The sequence below is a fragment of the Pyxicephalus adspersus genome, chromosome 8 (genome assembly GCF_032062135.1).
Source record: "Pyxicephalus adspersus chromosome 8, UCB_Pads_2.0, whole genome shotgun sequence".
Taxonomy (NCBI): Eukaryota; Metazoa; Chordata; class Amphibia; order Anura; family Pyxicephalidae; genus Pyxicephalus; species Pyxicephalus adspersus.
In genome coordinates, this window is record NC_092865.1 from 64,562,286 (window position 1) to 64,577,294 (window position 15,009).

Sequence of the window (15,009 nt, forward strand, 5' to 3'; positions counted from 1 at the left end):
GAGTATTACATATCATCATATATACCTACAGAGTATCATATCTCATCCCATTAACCTAGTATCACTACTTATCATATATAGCAGCAGAGTATCACACCTCATCTTATATACTAACAGAATATACAGAATATTACACCTCATCACATATACATGCAGAGTATCAAACCTGATCCGATAACCCTGCAGAGTATCACACCTCATAATATATACTTATCATACTGTATTTTTTCTCATTTCCTCTTGTACTACCCCCACCCAATCCATATGTTTTCCCAATCTGTTCCTCCCTTTCCCCTCTTCCTCACACTTTATTTTCTCTTCCTATCCTTCCTCCCTTCTGGCCTGAACCTGAAGGTTCTTCCGGCTCTGTGTGTGCAGGGCCCTGAGAATCTGCAGTCCTCAGGTAGCAGGGGCCCTTGCAGCAGTTATGGTCCTTGCCTACAAGCCCCCTCTAAGCTGACGCTGAGCTATCAACTGGGGACTGTGCAAGCTGCTGCAGGGGCCCAAGCAGGCTAAGAACTGTTCAGGGGCCCCATGCAGTTGCACACACTTCACTGCGATACCCCCCCCCCCCCCACTGCAAAACATCACACCTCATTATTTGTTCCTCATCCCACCTCATGGCTTTTAAGATTTCAACATTCCAGCTCCCTTTTACCTTAATGCCTATTGCCATAAAAGTCACTGGATTTACAGAGCTTTATTCCTTCTCATCTTTATTCAAATTTCACATCACAAGCATGAGATAGCTCCAGCATCTGTGAGGAAAACAAACAAAAAAAACAAAACAACCTGCACGGTAACCCATAGTAACCATTCACAGGGAATCAAAACAACACAGTTTTTCTAAAAATGCCTGCTGATTGGTCAGAATCTAAGCCCCCCCACCACAGTTTTGAATTATTAAGCAGCAGGACTATCTAAGTCTCTCCACCACAGTTTTGAATTATTAGGCAGCAGGACTCTGAGCTCATTTGTAATTTCTCTGTAGAGGCTGCAACAGCTGTAAAAACTCCAACATTCTACAGCTGGCAAGCACCTTTACCTCCTGAGTGGTACTGGATTTGAATTTTCCGCCCTTCCCCACCGGCATTGTCCGCAAGCACCGATGTCACCGGGAAATTCACGGTGACTCATTAGATGCGCAGGAAGGAAGAAGACGGTAGATTGCAACAAGAGGGCACCGGCAGATCAGGTAAGACTATATTTACTATTCTTTTCCATAGGTTTAGCTTTCCATAGGCTTTGAGCATCTTTTTTCTACCCCGAGCCACACTTGGGTTACCACTTTTAAAACAGAGTATGGCTCATGTCATGTGTGCTGGACTGCCAGGGAAAGCAGTGATACAAGTGTAATTCCAGTAATGCCCAGCAGGGCATACCGGGAACATTGTGAACAGAGAGTAAAGCCACAACTCTCACCATTTTTTCCATTCCTATGATATCACCACCTTGCCATTGTGGAATGGCTTGTGTGCCCAGATGACCCTTGAAACTATGCCAGCCTAAGGATATGGGCCAGACTAAGAATGATACACTGTAGCACTGGTGGAGGTACAGTAACTCATAGCAATCACAGATCTAGAAATCTCTGGGCAATAGTTAATAAAAGACTCAAATTTTTAGAGCTCTCAAGTGTCTACGTCTTTGTGAAAAAAAGAGAAGGAAATAGTTTGGTTGCCCTATGCCCGGCCTCTTGGCTAAGATCAAATGTAGTATCTGGTTTTTGCCTTCAGGGGTGTCAAAGGTTTTTAATCTGAGACAGTAGAGAACCATTTCGATCTATCCCAACCACTAGGTCCTGGCAAGGTACCCTCTGCTCGGCCTTGTAGGATCGTCGAATAAATTCGGCTTCACCTACCTGCTGCTATAGGGCTAGAGGCTTAGCCCTTACTAGGAACAATTGTGAACAGAGAGTAAAGCCACCACTCTCACCATTTTTTTTCCATTCCTATGGTATCACCACCTTGCCGCGGTGGAATGGCTTGAGTGCCCGGATGACCCTTGCAACTATTCCAGCCTAAGGTTATGGGCCAGACTAAGACTGATACACTGTAGCACTGGTGGAGGTACAGTAACTCATAGCAACCACAGATCTATAAATCTCTGCGCTATTGGTAATAATAGACTCAAATTTTTACAGCTCTCAAGTGTCTATGTCTTTGTGAAAAAAAGTAAAGGAAATGGTTTGGTTGCCCTATTTATCGCTTCCCAGCCTTTTGGCTAAGATCAAGTGTAGTATCTGCTTTTAGCCTTCAGGGGTGTCAAAGGTTTTTTAGCCTAGACAGTGGAGAACCATTTCGATCTATCCCAGCCACTAGGTCCTGGTAAGGTACCCTCTGCTCGGCCTTGTAGGATCGTCGAATAAATTCGGCTTCACCTACCTGCTGCTATAGGGCTAGAGGCTTAGCCCTTACTAGGAACGAGACAGTGATCACCCTCATTCCCCCTTTTCATTATCACCTCGGTAGTGGATGCTGAATTGCCTTTCTCAAGAAAGTAATGATGTTTGATGCCAGAATTGCCCAGCAAAGGATACTGGGCAAATTGTGAACATTGAGTAACGCCACCACTCTCACCATTTATTTTTCCATTCCTATGGTATCACCCCCTTGCCGCTGTGGAATGGCTTGAGTGCCCGGATGACCCTTGGAGCTATGCCAGCCTAAGGTTATGGGCCAGACTAAGAGTGAAACACTGTAGCACTGGTGGAGGTACAGTAACTCATAGCAACCACAGATCTATAAATCTCTTCGCTATTGTTAAAAAAAGACTGAAATTTTTACAGCATTCAAGTGTCTACGTCTTTGTGAAAAAAAGAGAAAGAAATAGTTTGGTTGCCCTTTTGATCGCTTCCCGGCCTTTTGGCTAAGATCAAGTGTAGTATCTGCTTTTAGCCTTCAGGGGTGTCAAAGGTATTTAGGCTGAGACAGTGGAGAACTATTTCAATTTATCCCAGCCTCTAGGTCCTGGTGAGGTACCTTCTGCTTGGCCTTGTAGGATCGTCCAATAAATTTGGCTTCACCTACCTGCTGCTATAGGGCTAGAGGCTTAGCCCTTACTAGGAACAAGACAGTGATCACGCTCCTTCCCCTACTGCGATATTACCTTGGTAGTGGATGCTGAATTGCCTTTCTCAAGAAAGTAATGATGTATGATGCCAGAATTGTTCAGCAGGGGATGCTGGGCAAATTGTGAACAGAGAGTAACGCCTCCACTCTCACTATTTATTTTTCCATTCCTATGGTATCACCCCCTTGCCGCAGTAGAATGGCTTGAGTGCCGGGATGACCCTTGGAGCTATGCCAGCCTAAGGTTATGGGCCAGACTAAGAGTGATAAACTGTAGCTCTGGTGGAGGTACAGTAACTCATAGACTAAAAGTGTTACACTGTAGCACTGATGGAGGTATAGTAACTCATAGCAACCACAGATCTATAAATCTCTTCGCTATTGTTAATAAAAGACTGAAATTTTTACAGCATTCAAGTGTCTACGTCTTTGTGAAAAAAAGATCAAGTGTAGTATCTGCTTTTAGCCTTCAGGTGTGTCAAAGGTTTTTAATCTGAGACAGTGGAGAACCATTTCGATCTATCCCAGCCACTAGGTCCTGGTAAGGTACCCTCTGCTCGGCCTTGTAGGATTGTCGAATAAATTCGGCTTCACCTACCCGCTGCTATAGGGCTAGAGGCTTAGCCCTTACTAGGAACCAGACAGCCATCACCCTGCCTCCCCCATTGCATTATTACCTCGGTAGTGGATGCTGAATTGCCTTACTCAAGAAAGTAATGGTGTATGATGCCAGTATAGCCCAGCAGGGGATACTTGGAAAATTGTGAACAGGGAGTAAAGCCACCACCCTCACCATTTTTTTTCCATTCCTATGGTATCACCCCCTTGCCACGGTAGAATGGCTTAAGTGCCCGGATGAACCTTCGAGCTATGCCAGCCTAAGTTTATGGGCCAGACTAAGAGTGATACACTGTAGCACTGGTGGAGGTACAGTAACTCATAGCAACCACAGATCTATAAATCTCTGCACTATGGTCGGCCTTGTAGTATCGTCAAGTAATTTTGGCTTCCCCTACCTGCTGCTATAGGGCTAGAGACTTAGCCCTTACTAGCAACGAGACAGCCATCACCCTGCCTCCCCCATTGCATTATTACCTCGGTAGTGGATGCTGAATTGCCTTTCTGTAGAAACTAAAAGAAATAGTTTGGTAGCCCTATTGATCACTTCCCGGCCTTTTGGCTAAGATCAAGTTTATTATCCCTTTTAACCTTCAGGGTTGTCAAAGCTTTTTAGGCTGAGACAGTGGAGAACTATTTTGATGTATCAATGCCACTAGGTTGTGGTGAGTTACCCTCCGCTCGGCCTTGTGGGATCGTCGAATAAATTCGGCTTCACCTACCTGCTGCAATAGGGCTAGAGGCCTAACCCCTACTAGGAACGAGACAGCAATCACCCTCCCTCCCCCATTGCATTATTACCTGGGTAGTGGATGCTGAATTGCCTTTCTGTAGAAAGTAACCGAAATGGTTTGGTACCCCTATTAATCGCTTCCCGGCCTTTTGGCTAAGATCAAGTGTAGTGTCCCTTTTTGCCTTCAGGGGTGTCAAAGCTTTTTAGGCTGAGACAGTGGAAAACCATCGCGATGTATCTATGCCACTATGTCTTGGTGAAGTATCCTCTGCTTGACTTTGTAGGATCGGTGAATAACAGTGATACAATTTTTTTTTTTTGCATAGAAGTTTGTTGTTCATTATTGTGTGCCTGCATTTCTTAGGAATAACCACCGGGTATGATAATTATATTTCTTTAGTATATTATAATCCTAAATTATAAAACATTAAATAATTATGAATAATAATTATAAAAAATAATGAAATACCAGATCAAATCAATCAATGCAATTTATGAAAAGAAAGAATTTATCAAAAACTTTTCACTGAAATTGGTTCCTAACAAGGGTGCAATAAAATTGATAAATAAAAATATAAATTAAATGTAGTTTTTGGGAAAAAAAATGATTACCTGTCTAGTGGACATCCCGGATATGGCGGATTTTGAAGCAGGGGGCTGCACAAAGGCCAACATCACATTTAGGACAGTAGAACCTTGTTTCCTTGCAGACCTTTCTTCCACTGTCATCAGTCTTTGATTAGCAACTAGTATCTCACATCTTTGAAGGTGCTGCCTTTCTCTGGGTTGGTGGGATGTATTATGTGAAGTGACAACCAGTCAAGCGTTCCGGGTTGACAACGGCAACAGCACGACATCCAGGTCTATTCACAACCCCTGATGGTGTTTTGTGGTTCTTGACTATGGATTAGAAAACTTTCCAAATGAAGTCTGTATGATTCACAGGCCTGTTATCCTTTTTTTGTACAGAATGTAGGCATTCCATAGACACTACTCACCAAGACGCCTGAAAATCTTTTTGTAGTACTTCCTTAGCTGTTTCCTCATCACTGGGTAGAATGTCATTGCTTGGTCAGCTCTGTCGACACCTCCCATGGTGTTGTTGTAGTCCACCACAACCTGTGGCTTTATCACTTTTTTCCCACCTTGTGTGCGCACCATAACTGTGGAGTGACTATGTACTTAACTATGTATGTATGTAATCATCAGGCCGACATCTTTCTTGTCACACCATCTCAGGGCCATCATCTTTCCTTCCTGCCAGATAACAATTTCTCCTGTCTTCAGCTTCCCTTTTGCAAACAGTGATGGGAGGTTGCGCCGGTTAGCCCTAGCGGTTCCATACACATCTGTTTTGTGTTGCAAAAGAAACTAATAGTTCAGGAGATGTATAGAATGTGTCAGTTGTGACATAATAACCCTGATTTAGCATTGGCTCAATGACTGTTAGCACTGAAGATGTTGCCAATCCATAGCTGCTGTATCTGGAGTTGAATGTTGACCCTTTTCCAGTGCATATGACAGAATTCCAGATGTAGCCAGTTGAGGATTCCCACAGCAATGTACTTCACCCAGCTGAGCCTCCCCTTGTAAGGCATTAAACCTTCATCTATGCTGATGTCACTTTCTGGCACTGGCACTTCTGGTCTGCTGGAAATTGTTCAGAATCACCCGAGAAACTTTCAAATTTTTTTTTAGTTTTGGTGCAGGATGGGTTGTCTCATCAAACTCTTCGTTGTTGGTAAAGTGCAGATACTTCATTATCAGCGTAAATCTGTACTCTGGCATGACTGTGCCAAAGAGCGGACTGGCAAGTATTTTATTCTTGGACCAGTACCACTTCTTCAGGGGTTTGCCCACCACTCCCTGGAGTATCACTAAGCCCAAAAACAGCAAAATGTCATCTTTGGTCACAGCTTCCCACTTTCTGCCTCTTGAAAACCTCAGGTGTGGAGCACCTAATTGTTGTGCAGCGTACCTGTTTGCATAAAACAGAATAAAAAAAGGTATTTTATGATATGTTCATTTATAGTGTGGTGAAGTAATATTTTAGCAAACACAGAGGAACGTACCTGTTTGTCTCCACAACAATTTGTTCGATAACTTCATCGGTCAAAAACAACTTCATGTATGCCAGGGGGTCATGGATTTCAGCCTCAATTGTCACACTAGGTGTGCCAATAAATGGGAATCTTGGGGGGGCTGTCTGGTCCGCATCATGGTCAATAGAGCACCAAGTGTGCACAGTATTGACCTTCAGATTCAGAAGGTTCAGATTCTTCACTATTTCTGTGTGATGACAAATTTCCTGGTGATTCACTATTGCTAGATTCCACAAGTGACTCCAAATTGCTATCTTTCAAGTTCTGCAAAAACAGCGCTTGTTCTGGTGGGATGCTTTTTGGATGCCATGAATGTGGTCAAGTCTTCAGTAAGCAGTCAGGAACATTCAAGGTCAAAGACAAAGTGATCAAATGATTCATTCAGGAAGTGATGAAAAAAGCCATCAAAAGTTCAACAAGGGTTAGCGTAAGGTCGCGGCTAATAGTGGACAAATTGTAAATCAGAGCACTGGGCAATGATGATTTATGCACTACAAGATTTTCTTGTACATGTATAATTTAATATGTTGTGTATTTTACTGTAGAAAGCATTTATATTTCCCGCCTGGCCACACCCCCTGAACGTACCGACACTATCCGTATCACCCACAAAAGATAATGCAGAATCCAGGGATCACTTGGGGGGCCACTGGATCGTGGGGTGTAGGTAAGAGGCGATTTTTGGTTATTTCGAGTGTGACTCAGGGTTACGACTATTTGCAGCTAAATTCCACCCCGTGTCACACTCGGGATTACTGCTAGGGGGGTTAAAGTCTGGAGTGAATATTCAGACAGAAGCGTTTGTATCATCTTCCACTGTAGCCCCTCTGTAAAATGTGTGGCCCTGAATATTCCCTAATCTCGCCACATTGCAAACAAAGAATCCACCAGGCTCGGCTGTAACCGAGGGTGGCCTAAAATGGGTGACAGAGGAGAGGGATACATCCGCAACCCCAAAGCTCTGAAATATACACGTGCAATACAGAGCGTAGTACTAATTAAGGGGGGCTTCAAATTTCCCAGAAGAACGTCAGAGGAGAGCCACATCACTCCTGCTAAAGGAGTTGGAGAAATAGTATTCTCCAAGGTCACCCAGGGCTTTAATATCTCATGTCTGCACCAATCTATCAGTCTAGCTAAATGAGAGGCCTCATAGTACAGAAACATATCTGGAAAAGCTATGCCCCCCTTAATCCTAAGCAATCAGATACGAGGGCCATCTCACCCCCAGACAAAGCGGAGATATTGGGGTTCTGTTTAACATGGCAGAGGAACGGTTCCAGTACCAGTATAAAGAGGAGGGGAGACAGGGGACAACCCTGTCTCATGCCATTAGCAATAGAAAAGGAACGAGACAGTGTCCCATTGACTTTGACTTGAGCAGTGGGTGTGTAGTATAAAAACAATATTTACTTGACAGTAGGAGTAGGAAGTCCAATATGCGTTAGAATAAATTCCAAGAAATCCCAATCTACCCTGTCAAATGCCTTTTCGGTATTTTCTTGGACTGGATAAAGTCAATGAGATTCAGTGTCCTGATAGGCCTCACGGCCTGGTAAGAACTCCCTTTCATCAGAGTGTATAGTGGATTCTAAAAAAGTGGTAGGGCGCTTGGCTAGTATACTACTGAAAAATTTGAGTTCACAATTGAGAAGAGATATCAGCCTAGAGCTAGCACAAGAATTAGGATCTTTACCCTGCTTGAGTAATACTGAAACTTGTGCAGCTAGTGTGTCTCGAGGTAGAGTATCTCCCTGCGCTAGGGCATTGAACATATCCAGACGTTTTTGGGACAATATAGGAAGAAAGCTTTTATAATACTTAAGTGTCAGGCCATCCGGCCCTGGGGCTTTTCCTGTGGCTGCACCCGGAATAGCTACCGATAATTCCTCAGCTGTAATTAGGGTACTAAGGGATTCTACCAACTCCTCCAGCAAAACAGGTAGACTCGAAGAGCATAAGTAATAGCGAATCAAATCTCTTTTAGCGGAATTAGATCTAGAGGTACTATTTTTGCATAAATTGTACAGGTTCTCATTGAAAACTCGGAAAGTCTCCCCTTATGACTGGGGTGGAGTGCAACAACCTGCCTGATGCAGAAGTGATGCTAGGGACAAAAGCTCTAGCTCTCTTTTCCTGTAAGGCCCATGCTAGTGCCTTACCACACTTGTTAGAGTGCCATATGATAATAACCACCATATGGTAATACCACCAATATACACTTTTAAATTCAATACTAAGACCCTGCTGAGTAACACCGTTGACAGGGCTGCTCTACCAGGAAAGGAACAGTATTATAAAGAGCAACCTCAGCATAGATAAACCCCCGACCTGTAATAGTAGGATAGCTAACCACTACCCAGGTAGAGAAGAGTACATATATAAACATAAAATAATTTGTATTAAACAAATTGTGAGACCAGGGTGACTGGAAACACTATATCCTGCAGGATATAAACAGGTATGTAAGTAAATACTTTGCTCCGGGTAAAACAAGAAAAAAGGAACAGACAACAGTGTTACCAGATCCTATAGCAAAAGTGGATCACATGATATGCAATAAACGACAACTGTCGAAGTTAAAGACAGTCCAAGACTGTAGAGAGAAAAGATCTCAGAACTTTATTTCTCGTTCGCACTCGGTGGGGTCTTCCAGCAGAATGCACCAGAGGGCTGGAAAATTTCAGGATCTCATCCCCCCCGATTAAGAGGGTAGCGTATCCATCAGGATCTCCACCCAGTCCGGGACCTCTATAGGCGGTACATGTAAAAGTTCAAACAAAGCCGGCAATTGTGAAGGCCTATGGAGAGCGAATATATTATTATTCTTGGACAACAGCAGGTGAAAGGGGTAACCCCACTTTGCTTGAGCTGTACGGATTGTATCAAACAGTGGATGCAGAAGGTGCCGCATCCGCAATGTATTATTAGAGAGATCAGGCAGAATTTGAATTTGCGCGCCATGAAAGTCAAACAGGCCATTCCTCCAAGCTTGTCTAAGAATCTCCTCTTTAATGTTATAAAAATGAATTCTGCACAAAACATCATGTGGAAGAGCACCAGGGGTGTTGCGTCTGCCACTTGTGAACTCTATCCAACTCTATAGCAGTAGCAGGGGGTTCGATCCAGTATCAGGTTGAAAATGGCCGTCACTGTAGCTTGTAAATCCGATCCGGCTGTCACTTCAGGTATTCCCCTAAGCCGCACATTAATCCTGCGGTTTAGATTCTCATTATACTCTGTGCGCAGGAAAAGCGACGTACGCTGTGCTTGCATGGCAGATGTAGTACTGTCAAGGGCAGTTAAGCAGGCTGCAGTTGGTGCCAAGCTAGATTCCAGCACTGAGGCCCTATTATCAACTGATACAATCTGTTGTTGTAGGGCATCCAACTCACGTTTAACTGAGTTTTCAATATGTGTGGCCATATCACTGAGATCCTCTTTGGAGGGCAGCTGAGAAAGCATGGCTTCCAGTCTGGTATGCAGGTAGGAGGAAGGTAGCTCCTCCGCAACAGAAAGGGAGCTTGCAGGTAGCAACAGTGGGGTGCTGCTGCAGGAGAACACTTCGGCGCCATCTTGCCACTGGAAAGAACTGACGGCGATGCCAAGTTTTGCTGAAAAAACTGCTGCAGATTGCTGTTTTTCCAAGCCCTGGCGGGTAGCAGGGTTTTCGGGTGTTGAGGCATGTGTAGGAGGCAAGGAAACTCCGTTCTGTGATGTAAAACACGTGCTCACGTCTCCATTGCATGACCACGCCCCCTACATGCGTTTTAAAAACTGTCTGGACCCAGCCTAAGCTGGAGAAAGTCTGCATTGCTTATAATTTTACCATTTTTATACTATGCCTATTTTCCTGAAAAAATAGAAATCTTTTTATTTATTTTAAAACTACATTTTGTAGTTGATCATATTTTTATTTACTCTATTATTATAAATTATTATAAATTTATTATTTACCCTAAACCATAACAGTGGAGATAACTTGCTTTTTAGCATTGGAAATGCTGGATTTTTAAATACTAAGCAAATTATGCTAAATTTATGGTTAGAATATTTATCACCATCTAGTAGACTTTTTGGAATACTACATGTCTACATTGAAAATGCATTGGCATTGGGCCTGATTTATTAAAGCTCTATAAAACTGGAGATATATATATTTATCAGTAAACCTGGGTGATGCAGAAAACCTGAAATAGATCTGGTCCAGGATTGAAAACATTTGCTAACAAAGAGCAAGTTACTTTTAGGAAATCCATTCCAGGTTTGGATCACCAAGGTTCACTGATGAAATTGTATCTTCTCCAGCCTTGAAGAACTTTAATAAATCAGTCCCCTATGAACATATAAAACCTATAACCCTTTTTTGGACCCCTCCCTTTCCCTTTTTCTGTTCTTATGTATGATGATTATAGAGCTCATGATTGTTTAATATTGGTTTGTATTCATACTGGAATTCTATGGTATTCATGTATGTTATGTTTGTTTATTAATTCTGAAAACTTTAAAAACTTTAAAAATAAATAAATAAATAAGTCCGCTTAAAGCGGACCTAAACTCAGAAATTTCAACTTACATAAAAGGGTAGACAATCCTTTTATGTACGGTAAAGCCAAGGCAATCAAGAATGCATGGGAGCGCAAAGCCTCCCGAAATACCTACGTCACGCATCCCGGGAAGCTCCTGGGAGCTCCTTCTGTGCATGAGTGAGCATCTCAGGCATGTGGAGAAGGAGCCCTTTTGTCAAACTTTTGAAAAAACTGCCTTTAATTTAAAAAATGAAAACTCACACATACGCAATGAGATCGGCAAGTTTTTTTTCGCATCTATGTTACCTAATCTCGTGCCTGGGTCAGGTGACTTAGGAAAAAGGACCCGAAAAAAGAGGAGAAGATGACAGCGCCTGAAGACAGATGCCGGGACAACGTGGGACCCGACGCAAGACACCTGGGGATGGATCGACTGCCCTGGGGGATTGGAGAGAGAGAGAGGTAAGTATTGCATTCTCACAGATACAGCATATACAAATGGCCTTCAGTAAACATAGGCTATCATTTTGCTCAAGTTTCAAAGTGTTTCGCAGATATAGAATTACTTCATCAGGAAACAAACATATATATTAATAAATATGCAGATATTCAGTATAATGTTTCTTAATGATTATTATGAATAAATGGACATCATTTTGTTACTCGCTGCCTTAAAAGTCCCCAAATCCCTTCCTTTTTTCTGTGATTTTATTTATTAGTTTAACTTCCTAAATTGGAGCTGTTGGATTCTTTTGATACTCTAAGCAAGTAAGGTTCTTGTTACTGTATATTCTATAGATATTGGTTACTATTTGTTATTGGGGTAAGGTGAAAAATGTACCCATATAAAAAAATGTAGAGAAGTCGGACCTAATCCCTTTTTTTAAATATTTTGTACCTTGAACCCAATGTTTTTATCAGAGTGTCTTGGCATCACCTTTGATTCTGCCCTCTCATTTACCCCCCATATTTAGAACATTTCCAGGTCCTGTCACTTTCACCTACGCAACATCTCCAAAATCCGCCTCTACCTGTCCCCAGAGACCACCAAACTCCTTTTTGCCTTCAAATCCCTACACAGTTATTGTCCAACTTACATTTCTGACTTGGTAAAAATTACTCCCCCAGCCACTCTCTTCACTCCTCCAATGACCTACTAATGACTTCCTCACTCATAACCTCATCACACGCGCGGCTTCAAGACTTTTCTATAGCTGCCCCAACTCTCTGGAATGGTCTTCCTCGTCCTTTTCACCTTGCTCCTACTTTCTGCTCATTTAAAGGAGCTCTCAAAACATATCTTTTCAAACTTGCCCACCCATCTTCTTCTGTCTATTAAACCCTCACTACTTCCCATTACTACATATCCCCCTCCTATTGTGTGTTACTTCCCCCACCTCCTAGATTGTAAGCTCTTCGGGGCAGGGTGCTCCTCCTGTGTCACTATCTGTCTGTCATTCGCAACCCCTTTTTATGTGCATCACTGCGTAATATGTTGGTGCTAAATAAGTCCTGTTTTTTATTATTATTATTATTATTATTATTATTAATAATAATAATAATAATAATAATAATAAAATGTTCAGTCAATATGGAATACATGAAGATTTACACATGCTTAAACATATTATACCTATTTACGCAGTTAATATGCCAGTCAGGCAACATTCAGTAAGGAAGACAATATTGCATTATGAGAGTTGTTATTTATTTATTTTTTACCTTGGATTTGTCAGTAAATACATTGATACTATTTAAAAGGAGAGCCGCTATTGCTAACTTTACTCGGGTTATGTGATCTATATCTTCTCAATGAAACTTTTTCCTTCAATCTGTTAAAAATTAAAGTGAGCTTTGCTTTGCTTCCTAGTAGAGTTTCATCACTATTTTATGAATTATTTTTATTAGTGGATATTTTTAGTGAGCTGCATTGCAGTAAACTGTACATATGAAATTGGGTGCAGTTATAACTTCCAACACAAGATGGCATAGTGACCTTGGCAACTAAACAAAGTTCATCCTGAGAAGCTATTGGCTAAAGTTTAAATCTGTTGAATGAAATAGTGATGCCTTATAAATGGGACTATTTCCTTTCACAGAATCTGAAATTACTTTCTAATTATTTAAAAAACAAAAAAAAGCGCATCAATTTAAAACCTTGTGATCAGGGTACTGGAAAATGCCATACAGATTTAAACAATAATGTAGGTGGACTAGTTAAAGTAATGACAAACTGTCATCAATTACATCAATACTTCCGAAATTACATTTCCCAAAAGAAGCCTGCATTTCAGGAAAATCTGAGATAACTACCAAAGAACTATAAACTGCAAACGTAGCTGGGACTTTGATAAAGGTTTTACCTAAACTATTAATTAAGCAAGACAATTATGCAGTTAGAAAATGACAGCTTTCATTATTCCTAAATTCTGCTTTCCTGTATAATGAGTAAACTATCAAATATTTTTGAAATTTTTATGTGTTTTGCAGAGGCCCCCTGCTTCTTTACTTCTTTGATTTTCCCTCAGTTTTTGCTCATGTTTTGCTGCACTGAGGGAAGGAATAAAAGTAGTAGGGGACTAAATAGGGATTTATTTCTGGGCAACTTGTAGGCTTGTGGACCCTTAGCATTATTACATAGTTACATAGTAGCTCAGGTTAAAAAAAGACATAACTCCATCAAGTTCAGCCACTAGGGTAATAAACATATCCCAGATATAAAACCTCATGGACATAGTTGGTCCAGAGGAAGGCAAAAAAAACCCTGGTATAATTTACTGATTCCATGAGGCAATCGGATGTTCTCTGGATCTGCAGTCTCTGTTATTTTTACTTTAATATACAGTAACTGACACCACGCTGCCTAATAATATGTTGAGACAAACATCTGTCCTAATTGCATTTATTAAAATATTGTACCTGTTCCGACTTACATACAAATTCAACTTAAGAACAAACCTACAGTCCATATCTCGTATCTAACCAGGGGACTGCCTGCACCATTATCATTTTTGTGTATCCATAAATGATTCATTATATTCAACTGATCTTTCTGCACATTTTATTATGTATATATATGTATAATATATATTGTTGTTTGCTATTGTGAGCCAAGATGTACCCCCTAACACCCCAACACCCCATGATAATAACAAACACTCCATTAGAATGATTCATGATAATAAATTGTAGATATGTCAGCTCCTCCTGTAAGTACAGCTCTTGGATGTAGGGTGCAGGGTGATACAGGTAAGTGAATAGCAGGGGCTATGAAACGGTTTTAATAAATAATAAAAAAAAAATAGATAAGTGCATTCAATGGTTGTGTGAGGGTCACAAAGATTGATTTCACTATTTCTGTAATTAGTGGAAATGTTTCCTAAACAGCATTACTTGTACAATGATTGATTTGTTTCCTGGTGTATTACTCTAGCATGGAAGCAATGCATGCTTGATTGAGTTATTCAGGCATGCTGATTGATTTTAGCAACAATGCTGATTGATTTCATTTATTGTGAATCTATTGACACTATATTGCAGCATCTCCCTGATAGTATTGGCCGAGTAATGAATAATTATACTTATATGATGGTTTACTTTAGTACAATTGATTTTTTTCCTGTAGTGCAGCTGATCTCAAGGGTTTTAACATCAATTCATTTTCAAGGTAACCCCTACCAAAAAATAATTTCATGTATTTTTTATGAAACATGCACCATCAGAAATTTGTAAAAAAATAGATAATTTCTCAGGTATAAAAGAAGATTTTTTGCCATCTAAATCAGCAGTCGCCAATCATTGATCAACTCACGGTTAAGTGAAGTGTTACTATTGTTACTATTATCATTAGTTGTATTATCTTTGGTATTACTAAAGAAATGCAAAATATCTGTTTGCTTTTTCCCACTCATTATGGGTTTATTTCATTCCAATCTAAGACCAAACAAGAAATGATA

The 15,009-nt window shown here is 41.1% G+C and overlaps 2 pseudogenes; both read left to right on the plus strand.

Annotated features, from left to right (window-relative positions):
* Positions 1–2,203: 2,203 nt before the first annotated feature.
* Positions 2,204–2,301, plus strand: LOC140337508 (U2 spliceosomal RNA; annotated as a pseudogene).
* Positions 2,302–2,848: 547 nt separating this feature from the next.
* LOC140337549 (U2 spliceosomal RNA) lies at positions 2,849–2,964 on the plus strand (annotated as a pseudogene).
* The last annotated feature ends 12,045 nt before the right edge of the window (positions 2,965–15,009 follow it).